Source organism: Podarcis tiliguerta (assembly GCF_965153285.1).
Source record: "Podarcis tiliguerta genome assembly, chromosome: 8".
NCBI lineage: Eukaryota > Metazoa > Chordata > Lepidosauria > Squamata > Lacertidae > Podarcis > Podarcis tiliguerta.
The window spans coordinates 32,411,834-32,427,404 of NC_139541.1; the positions used below are offsets into that span (position 1 = coordinate 32,411,834).

Here is a 15,571-nt window from a genome sequence, read left to right on the forward strand (position 1 = left end):
TGAACCTTCAGTATTGGGAATATGCAGCATGAAATTTAACTGAGATGCTGTCAGCATTTGACATCAGTAATGAAATGTCATGCATTTCTCTTAAGATAACTAAATAAAAAGTGGGGTTTCCCCCCCAATTTTGAGGTGTTTAGTTTTAAGCACTTTTGTTCTCTATATTCTGTGATTTTGCTGTGAAAGAATGTTGTTGTTGTTGTTTAGTCGTTTAGTCGTGTCCGACTCTTCGTGACCCCATGGACTAGAGCACGCCAGGCACTCCTGTCTTCCACTGCCTCCTGCAGTTTGGTAAACTCATGCTGGTAGCTTCGAGAACACTGTCCAACCATCTCGTCCTCTGTCATCCCCTTCTCCTTGTGCCCTCAATCTTTCCCAACATCAGGGTCTTTTCCAGGGGGTCTTCTCTTGGAGCCTCAGCTTCAGGATCTGTCCTTCCAGTGAGCACTCAGGGCTGATTTCCTTAAGAATGGATAGGTTTGATCTTCTTGCAGTCCATGGGACTCTCAAGAGTCTCCAGTGGAGTCTACTAATTAGTTCCAGAATTAGGCATTGTGATGGTTTTGTTATCATTTTCCTTTTCTCACTTTTTTTTTTTAATGTGTTTCTAATACTAGTACTCAGGCTCATAGATAATAGGTTAGAAACTTGGAGGTAGAATTTGGTTCAAAATGAGCCTTGATTGCTCCAAAAGTTCTTTCGGAAGAAAATAAATGCAAATTAATTTAATTTGTCCAGTTTATCCCGTGTGTATGGATAATGGCTGAATGTCTCCCTGCTATGTACAAGGCCTGAAGAAAGAAAGTGAAAATTTCCCTATGCTTTTCTCCTCAAATTACCGGTATACACTGTTTTTGTTCAGCTTTCCTCAATAAAGCATTATCAAGTTTTCTTTGCTCTCTGAACTCCACCTGCATAATTTAAGTCACTTTGCTAACAACACTGACATAGATCATTGGTATCTTAATGATCTGTTGGTATCCTATGTATAATTATGCATTATCATGGTAGCCATGATAATATGACAGCAACAATCGCAGATAACAATGGGTCTCAAAGTGAACCATTCACAGTGGGATCAAGTGTTAAACAGGGTTGTGTTATTGCCCCAACTCTATTCATTATTTTCATTGCCATGATCCTATACTTGGTTGAAGGGAAACTGCCCACCGGAGTAGAAATCATATATCAAACAGATGGAAAGCTCTTCAATCTGAGCAGGTTGAAAGCAAAGAGTAAGGTTACCGTAACTTCCATCATAGACCTTCAGTATGCTGATGACAACGTAGTGTGCGCATGCTCAGAGGATGACCTCCAAACCATCCTAAATATTTTTACAGAAGCTTATGAAAAGCTTGGACTATCACTCAACATCCAAAAAACCAAAGTGATGCACCAACAAGTACAAAATAACCCCTCGGAGAGCTTCCGGGTTGGCGCGCCTGGCAATGGCAGACCTCCTTTGTCTTGGAGGAGATTGCTCTCTGAAAAGAAGGGTCTGACCGCCTACGGCGAGGCGGAGACCCGCTAAAAACCACGGTCGGAGGAAGACCGTGGACTTGGGATCCGGCTGGTGCCAGTAGCGCCTCCCTTACTCGCGGGGAGACCCGGTTACGGGCTCCGGAGCGACGTGGGGTGAGTGGCGCGGCACTTTGGATCGATCGCTGTTTTCGGGGAGTGAAGCCGCACAGCTGCTGTCAGGAAGCGCTAACTTTTCCTGTGGACATTTGGACTAAAGAAACTCTCGTAAGTAAACGGAAATTGGATTATAAATTACTGAAATTTGGCATTAGATGGAAGGTTAAAACAGGAAGCCCACCTTCCACTTTGTAGAAAGATCAAGGCAAAAGCGTGAGAACTGGAGCCTCTAAAAAGTACTTCACAAGGAAATAAATCTGTCACCTAAGCCCTTTAAACCCCCCCTCGGAAGCAGGGAAGAGGGGGAGATTGCTTTAACAGTTTATAGTCCTGCAGAGCAGGGTACTTTGAACTTATTTTTAACCATTTCGAGCCCGGGACCGGGCGGCCAAAACAAGAAAAAGAATCTTTATAACAAGAAATAAATTACTAAGAATTATTAAGAAGAAAAGGATTAAGAGAGAACTGAATCTTTTGCTTACTGTTTGGGAAAGGAAAAAAGGAGTTAAATGACAATTGTTTTTGAAAGGTGGATGAAAAATAACTAAAGGAAACTGTAATCAGGTGGCTGTGGAAAGTTACAGAAACTCATGTTGGATTGCTACAAATGTTACACTTTTGGATAGAAACTTTCACACAGGCTGCAACTTTACAGACTAAATAAGCATCTGACCTTGACAGTAAGATAACATTGAAAGAACAGACTTGGGAACATGGAGGGAAGAATAGCAGCTCTGTTTGAGCAATTTCAAAAAAAACTGTCTATTTTGGAATTTGGCATCTCTGATTTGAAGGAAAATGTGCACAGCCTGGCCCAAGAAGGGAAAAAACTATTAAACTCGGCCCAAGGACTGGAATTAAACCAACAAGGAAGGACAACTGACAAGAATATGGATCAAACAGAACAGGTTCCGTCTTTACAAGAGGAATCTCTGGTGGAAAATACAGTAATAGAGCCTCAAGTTGATGGACAAAAAATGGACTATGAGAGTAAAGAGTTTAAAGGACAGATCTGGAAAAGGAGTGCCATGTATGGACTAAGAGATACAGGTTTGATAAGATATATTTTGGAAATTGGCACTCTGAGAAAGTTTGAAGAAGTGAACTTTAGCAACCTTAAAGAGAGTGTGGAGCAAACTTTGGACAATTCTTTGGTCTACAAGAGGAACTACAGAGTTCGGGCAAGCTTGTTCACAAAGGTTAAAGGAGATGTTGAGGGGAATGCGGTTTGGGACATAATTTTAAGCTCGAAAAAGACTCTCCAGACAGGCCAGAAAGATGATTTAAAGGCCTCGGACACCAGGCAACCTGGCTGATGGACTGAATTGATGGATTGGAAAGACTCTAAAAATTTGTAAAAAGGATTGGCAGCACCCGATACCGGGGGGATGAGATGGGGGAAAAAATTGGAGATCATTAAGTAAAATTTGACAAAATATGGTTTTAATAAGTATTTTGAGGGGATGACGGAAGGAAGTTGATTGGTTCCAGGAGTAAGATAAGGAAAATGAAAAACTAAGATATAAGGGTATATAATTATAGAATTTAAGATTAGAAGTTTTAAGATAAATTCTCTTTTTCTATTATTATTGTTTTTTTTTCTAAAAAGAGGTACAGGTAACTAAGGGAAAAAGTATCAAAAGTTGGAGGGAATTTGCCGATTAGATTAAAATCAGGAATATAAAGAGGAAGGTGGGAGGAAGCCATGGAAACAAGTTAAAGGAAAAAAGGGAATGTGAGACTTTGTGTTGTGTGGGGTATTTTTGTGTTTTGTCTTTTTTGGGATTTTTGTGTTGGGGGATGGGGAAGAGGGTTTTTTGTTTTTTGCTTTTCTTTTCTCCTTTTTTTTTCTTTTTCTGCTCTTTTTTTCCCCCCTCTGTTTTTTGTGGATATGTTTTGTTTTATGTTGTTGGAAAATCTCAATAAATATTATTTTTTAAAAAAAAACAAAATAACCCCTCGGCAGCGCCACAAATCCAACTCAATGGTGTAACGTTGGAAAATGTTGATCACTTCTCCTACCTAGGCAGTTATCTTTCCACAAGGACCAACATTAATGCCGAAATCCAGCAGTGCCTGACCTCTGCAAGTGCGGCTTTCTCCTGACTGAAGTGCAGAGTGTTTGAGGACCAGGACATTCTCAGGGAAACCAAAATGCTTGTTTATAAAGCTATTGTACTACCAACCTTACTATATACTTGTGAAACATGGACCACTTATAAATGCCATCTCCAACTCCTCAAAAGATTCCATCAACAGTGTCTCCGAAAAATTTTACACACCACTTGGGAAGATAGGCGAACTAATATCAGTGTACAGGAAGAAGCAAAGATCACCAGTGTTGAAGCAATGATTCTTCAACATCAACTTCGTTGGACTGGTCATGTTGTGCGGGTGCCTGATGATCGTCTTCCAAAGCAACTACAGTGGTGCCTCGCAAGACGAAATTAATTCGTTCTGTGAGTTTTTTCGTCTTGTGAATTTTTTCGTCTTGCGAAGCACCACTGTGTATTGACGGTTTCCCATAGGAATGCATTGGCGGTTTTTTAAAAAAAGGCGCAAGACGTTTCGTCTTGCGAAGCAAGCCCATAGGGAAATCCGTCTTGTGAAGCAACTCAGAAAACGAAAAACTCTTTCGTCTTGCAAGTTTTTCGTCTTCCGAGGCATTCGTCTTGCGAGGTACCACTGTACTCTATTCTGAACTTTAAAATGGAAAGCGTAATGCTGGTGGTCAACAAAAGAGGTTTAAAGACTGTCTCAAGGCACATCTAAAAAAATGTAGTATAAACACTGACTAGGAAACTGGGAAACACTGGCCTGTGAGCGCTCCAGTTGGAGAACAGCCTTTACCAAAGGTGTCATGGGCTTTGAAGACACTCGAACTCAGATTGCAAGGGAGAAACGTGCTAGGAGGAAGGCACGCTTGGCAAATCCACACCGTGATCAGCTCCTGCCCGGAAACCAATGTCCCCACTGTGGAAGGACATGTGGATTCAGAATTGGCCTCCACAGTCACTTACGGACTCATTGTTAAAACCGTGTTTATGGAAGACAATCTTACTCGGCTACAATGATCGCCAAAGAAGATGTAGGAAGTGGTCAGGAAGAGCAGCTTTCTATATATGATGGCCTGGGACTCGGGCTCGGACTCGGAACCAGAGGAGTCTCAGTCTGCACCGGATCCTTTGCCTCAGGCATCATCGGAATCAAGTCTGGGGCTTGATCCTGAAGAGTCCCAGTCTGCACAGGTTCCCCCTGCAACCAACACCAGCTGGGCCAAGTCAGGGGCCTGAGCCTGCCCTGGCTCCAGGTGCGGGGATTACCTTGTTGCCTTCAGCTGGGCCATCACTTACAGCTGCTCCACTATGGGTTGGGTCAGGGGAGGCTGAGGCAGCCCCTGGGTCTGGTAACCCAACGACGTCTCCCGAGCTGCAGAGACTAAGTTCTGAGAGAAGGAGAGACCTGAGTACTCGCAGGAGGAGTGCTCACCTTCGGGCGAAACAGGGAGGTGAGTCGCTGGGGGATCAGGACCGGCTGTTACCCTGACATAGATAAAAGGCTGACGGACCACGCCCCAGGTTGTGGGAGCAACATTGCTGTATGCCAGATCCCATACCTGTCCTTGCATGGTTTCCTGCCTTGGCCCTGTTGGACTGACTCCTAGCAGAACCTCTGGTTTCTGGACTGGTCCAGGACCGTGTTTCAAGGGTTACCCCTGGGCCCAGCACACTATATTGTTGATTGAATTCTATGAATTTAGTTCTGCTAGCTCCTTTGCTGCCATAAATTTATGCTGGTAAGGGAGGGGAGACTTTGCCCTGAGATAGTATAGAATCTGAAATAAACTGGTTACCAAATTGATGCTCCTTCACCAGACCCCCAGAATTGCACAGTTGTCATCATCCCCCCCCCCAACAGTGCTGCCTTAGCTAAAACAGCCTAAGAGTTTTCACTTCCCCAAAGATATGTGATCGTAACTTCCTTCCAGCCGAATAACTTGGGAGTTAATGGTGGTGTAAGGGGTTTAGTAGCATTTCTAACTTCATCCAGCTGGCGTAACACAAAGAGAGGGCGGCGTTGTAAATCTGATTTCAAAGCTATTCTTTCTCCACTAAGAATTTTAGGAGCTGCAGTTCTTTGGGAGGAAGCTAGGGATTTATAACAGAGAAATCTCAGCTCCCTTCAAAATGGAAATATTACAGAAATACCATGATAGTTACCGTAAATTGGATACAAGCCCCTGAGGGTTTGCAGTGTAGGGATGCCCTGGGTTTGGTGGTGGTGGGGATAAGAAGCTACATGACCCAAATTCCCCATATGTGTTTGCAGATGGCAACGTTGCCTTGAAACGCATCACCAGCTTTTCTCTTTCTCGCTGCTCTCTTTGAGATTTGAGCGCTCCACTTCTCCAAAGCCAGACCATAGCTCAGTGGTAAAGCACATACATACTTTGAGTGCAGATGGACCCAGGTTCAATCCCAAGCAGCATCTCCATGTGAGGAGTGGGGCAGACAATCCTTTGAAACCCTGGAGGCTGTGGACAGCCCTCAGGTAGATGGACCAGGACTCAGTAGAAAGAAGGCAGTTTTCTATGTGGGCCACCCTCTCCCCACCCAAAATAATCCATGCAAATCTGAATTACTAGATTCACACTAAGTAAGGGACAGTGTTCTGTTAGAAGGAGGAGAAATCAAATTTCCAAGAATATTAGATGTTCCTGAATAAAAGCCCTGCTGAGTAACATACACGTTTTTAATGGCTTCTTATCCATCTCCTTCATTCCGTATACAAACAGCAAAAAAGAAGACAGGATTAAAAGATTAGATTTGTCAAGTTGTGTTTTTTTTTAAATGTCTTTCAGCTTCTGCGTTATTAAACCCAAGCCACTGACCACATAGCTGGGCTTCTCTTCATTTGACAAGAAAGGAGGATTTCTTCATGCCTGCAATTGATTTCCACACTTCAAATCAAAGATTATTCAATCTTCCTCTAGAAATCTGATGTATGTTTTACAGGCTTTTCTTTTTCTTTAAAAAAGAAAAAGTCCTTTACCCTAATTATACCATTGCATGTCACAATTATCACTTGACTTCAGCAAAACCCTTCGGCAGGGGGAGTATACTGAGGCCCGAAGGCCAAATATAAACATTTTAATAAGGAAAGAAATAAGAATGTGAGGTGCAGTAATTGTAAATTAGTGTTTTTAGGGGGGGGGGCAGGCTTAGCACTTTTTAAAACAAAACAAAAAAACTATGCTGATGCACATGTAAGAAAAGTGGGGGGACGGGACCGCCATGTACCAGGATTATAAAGTTCAGTGCAAGCTTCTTAATACCACATGATTTTCTGATTTTCTCTTTCTTAGTCCCAGGTTAGTTAACATCTTCACTTTTTTTTCTTTTTCTTTAACTCTCCCCATGTGAGCTAGTGCAAAACAAATTTCTCTTTCACTCCACCTCCCTTTGTCTCCTGTATTTTTTAAGATGGTGAGTCTGTGGTGGGAATGGGCAAACACAACATTTTCACTTTTTCTCAGTTTTTCATTTTGCCAACCTTAAATTAAGTTCTCTATATTTCCACATCGGACTGTGATTTTTTTTAAAAAAAACCCTAATGGAAGGTCATCATCATTTTAGCAGAAATGTCTCCTAATATACACATATGTACTATATGCAGTTTTGTCTAATATACACATGACATGTTTGAAAAGCAACTCTCCCAAACATAATACATTATTTTCATATTTATATGCACACTCCTCACCAATTAACCTTTTTTTTTTGTACACATCACTTGGCTGGGGAACTGCATTGCAAGATGTTTCGGGTCATATATTGCTTTGGAAAATGAGAATTAAGTGATTTTGCGTTTAAATGTGAACTGAATCAAATTTCTCCTCCCATCCCTAGCCATGATTCCCCCTCCCCTCTTACTTTCTGTTTCCTTCTGGTTCCTGGTCTACTATTAGCCTCTTTTATACACAATCATTGTTGACTATTTAAATTTTTATTTTTTAAAAAAAGTATTGACGTTCAGACATATTCAGACACTTATTTCCAATAAGTGCGGCTCCAATCTGGTGGAACGCTCTGTCACAAGAGACTAGGGCCCTGCGGGACCTGACATCTTTCCGCAGAGCCTGCAAGACAGAGTTGTTCCACCAGGCCTTTGGTCAGGTCCCAGCCTGACTCCCTCCTCTGGCAACCTGCACAGAATTTTGCTCTACGGTTGCCATTAATTTGACTTTAATTAATTTTTATAATGGAATGTTTTTAGAATGTTTGATTATTTGATTGTTTGATTATTTAATTGTTGTTAGCCGCCCTGAGCCCGGCTTCGGCTGGGGAGGGCGGGATATAAATAAAATTTATTATTATTATTATTATTATTATTTATGGATGTAATGTCACTACTTTCTAAATGCCAGGATAGCGGACTCCCTTGTGGTCTTAAGGCAGTGTTGGCATTAATGACACCGTCTGCAGCCGCCCGTTTCTCCTTCATTCCATCATCTCTTGTGTCTGTTTCAACAAAGTCATCCTTTCCGCGCACCCCCAGTCTCAGTAGGAAACACTAGAAACTGAGACCTCAAACAACCCATTTGAATTTATGCTCTAAAAGCTTCCCAGACTTTGACGTGCAGATGCCATCAAAGGCGATTCTTATCAGCATCCTGAATGCTCAGGTACGATGTCTGTTGGCGGCTTAGCTGGGGGTATTTTAGCAGTGATGGCAAAAACGGCATTTCATTCTCCCACATCTGAGGCTTGGGAATGACTTTGCAAAGTTTCGTTAATTAAGCCTGGCAGCCCCCTTGTGAGTCAGACAAGGAATATCTAAACGTGCGACATTATCCGCAACTCTAATGCAGCCACCTGTGGGACGGAGCGTGACAGTCCTCCTACAAGGCAAGCCCACACAGCTTGCACCCTCATTAAGCAATTAGGAGCCGTGGAAGGCTTTATTCAAAGAGCATGTAATTCCAGGCAATGCGCAGGTTGAGAAATGCATCTGTATCTGTAACCTGCATTCGTTGACTTCGCCGGCGAATTTTGAGTGGCGTAAGTTACATTGCCACACTGTGTCGCAGCAGCAGCAGCAGGCTTTGGTAAGGACAAAAGGACAAGGACAAAAGTTGGCACCCCCTGTATATTTCTTGTTTTCACAATACAGTGGTGCCCCGCAAGACGAATGCCTCGCAAGACGGAAAACCCGCTAGACGAAAGGGTTTTCCGTTTTGGAGGTGCTTCGCAGGACGAATTTGCTATGGGCTTGCTTCGCAAGACGAAAATGTCTTGTGATTCCTGGGGTTTTTTTTTCGCTCCCCACCTCCTTTTTCTAAGGCACTAAGCTGCTAATAGCCTTTTAGCAGCTAATCCGCTAATCCCTTAAGCCTTTAATAGCCGCTAATAGCCGCTAAACCGCTAATAGCGCTAATCCGCTAATGGGCTTGCTTCACAAGACGAAAAAACCGCTAGACGAAGAGACTCATGGAACGGATTCTTTTCGTCTTGCGAGGCACCACTGTAGTTCCTTATTATTAATTTGCACCCTCTTGGCTCGGTGCCCTGTGCAGCGGAACCGCCCGCATCACCCTAAATCCGGCATTGGTCACAGCAAAGCTTTGTCTAGCTTAGTACTCTGTCTATGACAGCGACCGGCCCTGCAGTGGAGACTGGGAAGTGGGCCTTTTTGAAAACTAAGTGTCATGCGGTTGCATGACAGCAACACTATTAGATGGATTTCCTTTGGATGAGGAGCTTAACAGTATCTTTCTGTGTGCGGGCAAGATTTATGAACATACAAAGCAGGGATGGTCCAAAGATAAATCTACTGATAGCTGATTTGCAGCAGATCTGCAAGAGTTTCTGATTCGGAATTGTTTCAACAATATCAACGACAAAAAGATGCTTCCTCAGCCTTCCAAATTAAGTTGTTTGAATCCCTAAACGTAACAAATAAACGTAAGTGTGAACCTTGTTACGTTTATATCCCATCTCTCCCCAAGGAGCTCAATGTGGCATACATGGTTTCCCCTCTCCTCATTTTCCCCTCACAAAAATCCTGTGAGGTTGGTTAGGCTGAGAGACAGTGACAGGCCCAAGGTCACCCAGTGATCTTCATGACATAGTGGAGACTAGAACCCCAGTCTCCCAGGTCTTAGTCAATTACTCTAACCACTACACTACATTGGCTGTTACTGGAATTCATATTGGTGTATGACTCATGAGGTGTTGTTGGGGCTCTCCTTTCTGAGCCACCATTTTGCACCCAGTTCCTCCCATCTACTATTTTGTACCTAGCTCCGTTTGGTGGAGCTCAGGGCTCTCGCAACCCTGAAGGGCCGTAACTCAGTGGTAGAGCATCTGCTTTGCAAGCAGGAGGTCGCAGGTTCAATCCCTGGCATCTCTAGGTAGGGTTAGGAATGGACTAATGGCAGCTTTTTATGTTCCTAAAAAAACCCTCTTAAGTAGATTCTGACATGAATGAAATTTAGAGCAACATGCCAGAATCTTGGTCAAAAAGCCTCAGCTTCATAATGCAACAGGTATTGCAGTGTGAGAGGAACATTAGAAAATGGGACAAAAGTGCCAGAATTCTAATTAGGAAATCTAATGCAATCTTCTCCACATCTGAATGCACCCTGAGGTTGGTGGGACAGCACTCTATTTACCCTAACAGGCCAGCCTCCGTGGGCCTACCCCTCAGTTTCACAAGGCCAACCTTATGTCACGAACCTAAACAAAATTGTTGGGAGGGATGGCGCATTAGAAAATCAGTGCCTGCATTTTTGCTGCACACAAGGACAATGACATAATGATTGCCTTATTATGTTACTATTCTCGTAGCCACTGTAGGCTTTCTGCCTTCAGAATGTGCAGGAATTGTTTTCGCCTGCTGCCAATGGGGAAAAGGCTGCTATAGTTATAAAACTATAGTCTCTGTTCGGGGGGGGGGGGAGGGATTGGAATCACATCCTAATTTTTCATGACTGAGATGCTCCATTTTACAATGCAGAATTGTTGTGGGGAGGGGGTTTAAGGTGCTTAAATTAGCACGGAAGAGATTCAGATCAGCTTCTGGCGTGGATACAGATAGGAGGTGCGCCATTCTATTTTTAATTATCCTGGTAATGGCTTGCTTTTCTATATGTTGGCCACATATAAGATAAGCATAATACCACACTGACATGTGAATAGCTTATTCATTACGAGAGCCTGCTAAGAATCCACATCCGGCATTCCTCTAACGAAATGCAGCTGGAGCTTTCGGATACAGGACTAAGCATCTCTTGAACAGCTTGTATTCTGCAAGGTTCAATCGGCTATTATCTGTTGCATTGTGGATTATCTTCTCCTCTACTGTGAATAGGAACCTCGCCCTGCAACATTAACCGTGCTGCTGCAAATGCTGGAATTTACATAATGGAATTGCATTAGGGTGAGGACAGATGTGAAAAATTGAGAGCAGCTGGGCCATTTTTAAAACATCTGCATACCTGAATTCATAAAAAATGCATCTCTCTCTGCCCCCTGCCCTGGCCCCCACACTTTTGGGGCAAACTCAGAAAACCCTGTGGTATATTAGGTTTAGCCTCAAGGGTCAATCATTACAGTTCTGCCACATAAAATAAGTAGCATTATCCTCCATAAATTTGTCAAATCCCCTTTTAAAGCCATCTAAGTTGGTGGTCATCATTGCCTCCTCTGGGAGCAACCATAGTTTAACCATTCATTTATTTATTCATTCATTCAGCCTTTATTGGCATAATATAGTTTAAATATGTGCTGCATGAAGAAGTACTTCATTTTGTCTGTCCTGAATCTTCCAACATTCAGCATACTTGGATGTCCAGAAATTCCAGCATTATGAGAAACGGTGGGTGATCTTTTGCTGCACTTCCTCCTCGCTGCTCACCATGTGTCAGGGTTCAGAACATGACCCTCCAGCAAATCTACCCCTTGCCAATGACCTGGAGGAGCCATCAGATCTGGACATCACATCCCTACAAGGAAATTATCTCAAAATCTCCATTTCCAGAACATAAAAATATAAGGCGCACCCTGCTGGTTCAGGTCAGTGGCTTATCTGGTCCAGTATCCTCACAGTAGCCAACCAGATGCCTATGGGAAGCCCACAAATAGGACTTGAGTGCGACAGCACTCTCCTCACTTAGAGCAGAGACATTTTGACTAGTCTCTGTTGATTGTCTGATCCTCTTTTAAAGCCATCCTGCTGTTCAATCCAGTCCCATCCACCTCAAACCAGCTTCAGTCTGACTAGAGGATTCAACCAGATTCACTTTGTAGTTAAGGTAAAGGTAAAGGACCCCTGACAGTTAAGTCCAGTTGCAGACGACTCTGGGGTTGTGGCGCTCATCTTACTTTACAGGCCAAGGGAACTGGCGTTTGTCCACAGACAGTTTTTCTGGATCATGTGGCCAGCATGACTAAACCGCTTCTAGTGCAACGGAACACCGAAACCACAGCAGCGCACAGAAACACCATTTACCTTCCCACCGGAGCGGTACCTATTTATCTACTTGCACTTTTTTGGGGCGTGCTTTCGAACTGCTAGGTTGGAAGGAGCTGGGACTGAGCAACAAGAGCTCACCCCGTCACGGGGATTTGAACCACCAACCTTCTGATTGGCAAGCCCAAGAGGCTCAGTGGTTTAGACCACAGCACCACCCGCATCCCTTGTACTTAAGCTAGGTGTGGACATTTGAGACAACCATTGCACTTGAGTAGATGAACATTCATGCGGAGATAACAACTTCGTGTACATGCATTCTGGTCATGGGGTGTATATGCTGCATGGGCAGGGAAACCAAAAAGGTAATGTATGTTGGGTGAAGATATCCCCACCTCCTCTCTGATGTGTACAACACTATGCAGCCAAATTGATCTGCAGATCTGGCACAGTTACAGGTGCCACATAATACTCATTCTGCATTTGTAATAAATCAATATTTTGATGTGGCAGCACCTACACTGAGATTAGGCAGGCACTTTCACTATACTCTTTTCGGCACTGCTAAGAAACATTTTTGTTTAGTCCTGAGAACATAAGAACCTGCTGAATCAGGCCCAAGGCAAACCTACCCAGGTATGTACCATGGTCACATGTGTTTTAATCTGTCTTTAGTTCATTACTGATTTTAATTATTATTTGAATGTTTTAAACTATTTTAAACTATTCTAACTGATAATTTTATTGTTTTATTCTTTTTGTAAACTGCTTTCAGTGTGTGTGTGTGTGTGTGTGTGTGTGTATGAAATAAATAAATAAATAAATAAATAAATAAATAATATCCAAAGTCATGGTTTCATAAACCGTGGTTTATCATTATGTGTGAACTAGGCCAATACGTTTCCTGTCATATCCCCCCACCCCCCTATTATTAAACCAAATGTTTGTAGACAAAAACTGGTGGTGAAGCCACCTGTTCAGAATGCTGGAGCAGCTATTTTCTTGCAGCTGATTCCTCATATGTTAATGCTTTAATGTATTTTTTTAAAATGTAAAAAAATAATCCTCAGAAGTTCTCGTATTCAATCAGATCAAGGCCAATGGCCCAAGCAATATCATAATGGGAATTAAAATGATTATTTTTATATAGTTATACTTTAAAAAAGAAAGAAAGAAGAAAAACCAATTCTCTCTCATTGATATCTGAAAGTAAAAAGGGTCCTTTTTAGGTTTTTATTTTCTCCAGCCAAAGATCCAGCCTTTATTGTCATTCCTGAACATTAGCCTCAAGGTTTAATTCAAGTTGAATGTAGGAGAATACTTTTGTAGTCCTTCATTTACATGTATGCCAACAAGCTTAAATGCACTGCAACCTTGGAAGACTTTCAAAGGAAGTAATAATTCCTCTGAAATAGGTCTTTTGAAAGCGTTATCTTGTTCCTTCTCTTTCTGTTAATCTTGGGAACCCCTTAGCATGTCAAAGCAATTTTTCTAATGTCACATCGTCTCAACATTACCATGAAAGCGCTTTAAAAAGATGATTTGAGAAAGAATAAATGTTGAATGAGCATTTACTAAAGGGCCATTTATGCCCCATTTGCATTTTGACTATGTTTTTTGAAATGTTTGAAAAGCCAGCTAATTTGAAAGTCAATCTCCTCTCCAAACAAACTTCGGGACACAAGTGTGTTTACACCAATCTCCTTCCTTTGTGCCTTCATTAAAAATAAAATCATTAAGTTGAAGCTGGTTTTTCTTTTTTTAAACAGGGCTGAGATTAGACACGTAAGACCTAGTGCTGAAATGGTATTCTGTTCAGGGATGTTAGCTGTGGAGAAATGCTTCCCCTCTGCTGTTTGAAAGAATATAAGGGCATCTCCAGCTAGACCACAGTGATGGAAGGGCTGAGGTGGTGTTCACCACTCACTGTATGGTGAAGATGTGGCTGGAGTCTACCTCCTCACTGCCATCACCACCAGCTTCTGCCATTTCCCCACAACATTGGTACCCTCTGCTTGATTGCCTGGTGGAAACCCAATGAGCAACTGGGCAGTGACATCTATTTCTCCTCATCTTCTTTCAACTTACAACCGTCAGGTTTGATGCCTCAACGCCTTCCACATGCACTGCATCAGAAGGATTTTGGGTATCACATGACAGGACAGAATTCCAAACAAAGATGTGCTCTCCAAAGCCCACATTCCCAGCATGTTTGCACTCCTGTCTCGGTGTCATCTACAGTGGCTTGGTCATGTCCAGAGAAAGAAAAATGGCAGGATCCCCAGGGGTGTGTTCTATGGGGATTCTGGCACCAGGCCAATTGGCAGACCAACTCTGCATTACAAAGATGTCTGCAAACGTGACATGAAGACTGGCAACATTGTGTATCCACAGATGTGATTCTCCAGGGTTTGGGACTGGGAAGATTCCCAGCCAGTAGTGGCTTGGGACTGGCAAGGCAGGAGGCCAACAGTAGATGGAGCCAAAGAGCCAATCACAGGCAGAGCCAACAAATTCTAGTTTGTCCCCATCCTCCTCCTCCTGTCTGAATTCTACAAGAGGCAGCACTAAGATTAAAGAAAAGGAGGTGGGCAGTTGTGCCTCCCTCTGGGCTGGTTGCATAAGGAAGGAAGTTGAGGACTGACTGAGGGTGGAGTGAAGTTGGTGGAGCAGTGCTCTACTCGCCCAAATGGACTAGCCTCCACTGTTCCCATCCTTAGCTGGGGATTGAACCAGGGACCTTCTGCACACAGAGTAGATCCCTTTCCCCAAACTTTGTGAGAAAGTTCAACTGAGGCAATTCCTAACTGAGCCAAGCACAGGGCATCCACCACTGGAGAAACTATTTCCATGAAAGTAGGATGTTTTAAAAGACACAGCGTTTACAGGCCTAATTGTGTCAAGTGCCCTTAAGTCCAGGTCCAGATGTTAAAAGCTGAGCGAGTTAAGAGGAAGTAGTACGCCAGAGGTTATTCACCCGGTATTTGATTATAGAAACATTTTCCATCTTTTGAGTAGGTACTTCCTGACCTTTCCAGCATTGTGATCATATCCAAGTTCCTGAGCAGGAGTCTGAATAAGGAGTTGCTTACAAGGGATGGTGTATTTGGTTCATAACAAGGCAACTCTCTGTTCAGATCATCCTTTACGCACTTCTGACACTATTGGTCAGGCAGAGCAACACTTCAAGAATAAATGGAAAATTTTTACTCATAGATCTCCCTTTGTGAACTTTTGGCACTATGACAAAAGAGGATTTTCAAAATGTAACAGCTGAAAGTGTCTCAAGAATGCAACTTTTATACAGATTCTCTCTATCTACCTTTTTCTTCTTCTTTTTGGTATGAATAAAATTTCAGCCTTTAACCTTAGCTCACTCTAGTGCAGTTGCTTTGCATGCAGAAATCCCAGGTTCAATCCCTGGCATCTCCAGGTGGAGCCTTAAATCCTAGAGAGC

The 15,571-nt window shown here is 42.8% G+C and overlaps 2 long non-coding RNA genes across 2 annotated transcripts in view; one reads left to right on the plus strand and one right to left on the minus strand.

Moving 5' to 3' along the window:
- Positions 1-15,571, plus strand: part of LOC310682779 — a 72,063-nt gene that overhangs the window by 50,866 nt on the left and 5,626 nt on the right. The window lies entirely within an intron of this gene.
- Positions 1-15,571, minus strand: part of LOC310682801 — a 63,457-nt gene that overhangs the window by 36,741 nt on the left and 11,145 nt on the right. The gene's annotated exons all lie outside the window — the stretch shown is intronic.